The sequence below is a fragment of the Microtus ochrogaster genome, linkage group LG9 (assembly GCF_000317375.1).
Source record: "Microtus ochrogaster isolate Prairie Vole_2 linkage group LG9, MicOch1.0, whole genome shotgun sequence".
Lineage (NCBI taxonomy): Eukaryota > Metazoa > Chordata > Mammalia > Rodentia > Cricetidae > Microtus > Microtus ochrogaster.
Window position 1 is genome coordinate 27172452 of NC_022034.1, and position 4276 is coordinate 27176727.

Consider the following 4276-nt stretch of genomic DNA (forward strand, 5'->3'; position numbering starts at 1 on the left):
GAGATCTGGTGCCCCCTTCTGGCCTGAGGGCATACAAGGAGGCTGAACACTGTACATAATAAATAAATAAATCTTAAAAAAAAAACAATTAAGTGGGCAGCCTGGCTTTCTTTAGCAATTAAGCCCAGCAGCATTGTTCAGTGCCCTCTGAGTTTCAAGTTCTGAAGGCTAGCAGCCCTTGATGGATGGCTTCAAGTATTTCTCCAGGAAGCATCTTACATGCCCCAGAGCAGGTCCATAGCCACTGACCATCACTTGATGAGGTCATGTTCTTTAATTTGGCTTCTACTAGGTCCCACTGAACCTATGGCTAGAATTACCCCCAAAGAGGCAGGAGGAACCCACAGGTATAGCCAAATGGAGTCAGTTTGGATTCCAAAGAAAGAATGCCAAGGTGGTGGTCCACACACTTATCCAGAGAACCTGTGCACAGAGGAGGCTGTGGTGGACAAGTGATGCTCTGTGGAAGAGGGTACCCAGTGAAGGAGTTGGAGCATGGAGTTTTATGAAAGCTTAAGAAATCTGGCTTAGGATCATTGTAAGTGAATGATTGCTTTTCCCATAGTTTCACATTCTTCCTTTGTTCTAAACCTTGGACTGACCTCAAGCTTTGACCACTGTGGGAATAACTTACAACATTGTTTCATTTCATACTGTTGGTGAATTTTTTAAGTTGTGTGCTAACTGCAAGAGATTATATGACCTGAGGGAAAAAAAGAAACTTGGCTTAGGTTGGGCTGGTTTCTTTTGGGCTGTGAAGCAACCTCCTAAACAACCGTGTATGGCTGGAGTTCAGATTTGCCAGGAAAGAAGCAGCGAGACCAGTCACAGAGTTGTGAAGGCAGAACTCTGTTTCCTCTTTGGGGACAGAAGAAAGAAAGGAAGCAAGCAAGCATGGGAGGGTCTGTAGCTTCTCTGAGAGTGTCATGACCTCCACGATGCTGTCCTGTGAGTTTTAGCAACTCAGTTGCCACTGTTTGGAAGATGTTGAACACTGCACGGCCATGCGCCAAATGTCCCGTCTCTTAGGAAGAAGTCACTGAGCTGAACCAGGAACCAAACCCTGCTTGGTTCCCCTTTCTTAACCCTACTCTTGAAGATCATATCCTCTGAGTATCTCAACAGAGTGCAGGAAACCCATGCAGTGGGAAACTATTTCCCAGAATGGTATAGCTCTGGCCAGTGCAGGTCCCTGACACACACATACAACTGCAATTACATACATGTAGAGCCTTGTACAGGAGAAATGCAAACAGGTCACATGTACAGGGTGTCTGCAATGTGTCAGACGGTCTATCACTGAATTAACATACAGCATCAGATTAAATTCCTACATGACTGAGTTAGGGTTTCTATTGCTGGGAAGAGACACCATGACCATAGAAACTCTTATAAAGGAAAACTTATAATGAGGTCCGTTATCATGATGGAACATTGTGGCATGCAGGCAGACAGTGATGGAGAGGAAGCTGAGAATTCTACATATTAACCCAAAGGCAACAGGAAGTGAACTGAGATACTTATCGGGGGGCCTTGAGTACCAGACTCAGTACCCCCTCAGGGCTCAGAACTGGATGTGTATGGCAGGCAGGATCTGAGGGTAAAAATTAACTCAAGTACATTACCTCTGCATCTTCTTTATTTTTTGTGCAAGGGGAAAAATGAAGTGAATGGGGCACAGAGGAGAGGAAGAATAAGAAGAGTAAGAGATAGAAAAAGGAGAAAAAAAGGAGAGTAAGGGGGGAGAAGCAGAAGTAGCAAGGAGAAGAAGAGTGAATCTCCATGAGGTTTCTAGTTTTTATAGATGGAGCTGGAAAGTTCCACAGGCAAGGACAATGATAATATGCATATCAAAATCACAAAAGGGGCAGGTAGAACCTGACAAAACTGTACTCTGGAACAGGTGACCCAACCCAGGAAAGAGCCAGCATTCAAGGGGAAGTACCTGACACCCCAAACCATTAGATAAAGTTACCGAATTTCCCTGAACCCTGGATTCACCCATTTTCCTCATCTAATCTCTTTTGTGATAACCAGCTTTGGGGATGCCCAGGTTTGTTTGTTAGCAAAGGTGGGACATACTGTCTTCTGTAGAAATTTCTAGGTGGTCTGTTAGTGGGTAATTTTGTGGGACTGACTCTTTGTAAACTTGACTGTTAGAACAAAGAATGAATGTTATCACTCTAAGGCCTCATGGTGTGGGGGGAACGGAGCACTTGCTCGTGCAGAAGTCACACTGCTGAAGTGTTTTGGGAACAAATCCTATTTCAAAGGGAAGAATCATGGCTTCACAAGGTTCCTACAGGTATGACAGTGACTTCTCCAAAAGACAAGTGTTCCCGTAGCTCTGCAAAACGGGTGCTCCGTGTGGACATGTACATACACACTTTCTGTGGATCTGCCTATTGGTCTGTCGGCTGTGCATTCACTGTGGGCTCCAACAGATACTGGATGTGGCTTGAGAAGATATGAGACCTCAAAGCCCACCCCCACAGTGACACACTTCCTCCAAAAAGGCCACACCTGCTCCAACAAAGCCACACCTGCTAGTAGCTCCATTCCCTGAGCTTATGGGGGTCAATTACATTCAAACTACCACATACAATGCATTTTTAATTTTTTTAGATTTATTTATGTGCATGAACATTTTGACTACATGTATACATGTGCACCACATGAGTTCCTGGTGCCTGCAGCGGTCAGAACATGAAGTCCCTGAAACTGGAGTTATAGATGATTGGGAGCCACCATGTGGGTATAAACACTTCAAAATTCAAAAGGAATAAATTCTATAGTTTTAAACACTTTGAATTTTATTATATAGTTTTTATTTCATTCTCAACTCACTTGACAATATATTGAACTCAGTAAATATATTAAAATTTCATATGCTTGGTGGTGAGTGGGAGTAAATTCAAGCAAAACACATGTCATTTATATAGTGGTGGGGGATTTTTCTGTCTTTTTCTTTGTTTTCTGCTTTTATAAATGAAAAACTGGGTAGAGAAAGATATATCTTCAAATACTTAACTTTGGGATGGTTTGGAAAGAATTCTTTCCATTAGGCAACACTTGAACTAAAAGACTTATCAGAATCAAGACAGGTAAAATTTAAAAAAAAAAAAATCAAAATTGAGACGTTGTTTTTTTTTTTTCAAGACTGAGTTTCTCTGTGTAGCTTTGGTGCCTGGAACTAGCTCTTGTAGACCAGGCTGGCCTCTAACTCACAGAGATCCGCCTGCCTCTGCCTCCTGAGTGCTGGGATTAAAGGTGTGCACCACCACTGCCCAGCAAGACCTTTTTTTTTTTTTTAACCAGTGAAAAAAGGCACCTCAAGCACACCAAACCATTGTTCGGGGATGTTGATAACTCCTTAGTATAAAAGCAGTGTATATTGTGTATATTTTTAGATGCTCTACCAGTCCCTAGTAGGTGTTCTTTTCAAAGCCAGTATATAGCACTTGGGTGTAGCGCAGAGGCGGGGGCCTGGAGACAGGAGCACTATTGAATCAATGTAGCAGAGGATGAGGAGGACAAAAGGAGAGCGAGTGATGAGAAGGAAGAGTGGGGTGCACCAAGATTGGCTAGTACCACTCAACAGTGGATTGCCTTTTCGTTCCTCCCAAATCCTGGAAGTCACGACGGACTCTGGACTTCAGCTTCTTCAGCAGGTTATCAGCCAACCATCCTAGCTTTGTAGAGGTCCTGATACCCTCGTATCTGACAGCTACTCATGATCCTCTCCTTCCTCCAGTCCTGTCAAGATCTCCATAGATCCAACCCATCCATCCAGAGGCTAGCAGGCAGAGGACTCTTGATAAAATCCTTGATTTGGGGGGTGGGTGGGAGGTAGCGGTGGGGCACACACACACAACAGAATAATGGAAATTAGATATGGAAAAGATAAGAGGAAAAATTCTTGATAACCCAGTGGTAGTTTGAATGCAACTGGCCCCCATAGTCCCATAATCTCATAGGGAGTGGCACTCTAAGGAGGTGTGGCTTTGTTGAAGTAGGTATAGCCTTATTGGAGGAGGTGTGTCACGGAGGGGGTGGGCTTTGAGGTTTCATATACTCAGGATAACACCCGAGTATAGTTGGTTTCATATTGCCTATAAGATGTAGCACTCTGGCCGGGCGGTGGTGGCGCACGCCTGTAATCCCAGCACTCGGGAGGCAGAGGCAGGCGGTCTCTGTGAGTTCGAGGCCAGCCTGGTCTACCAAGGGAGTTCCAGGACAGGCTCCAAAGCTACAGAGAAACCCTGTCTCGAAAAAC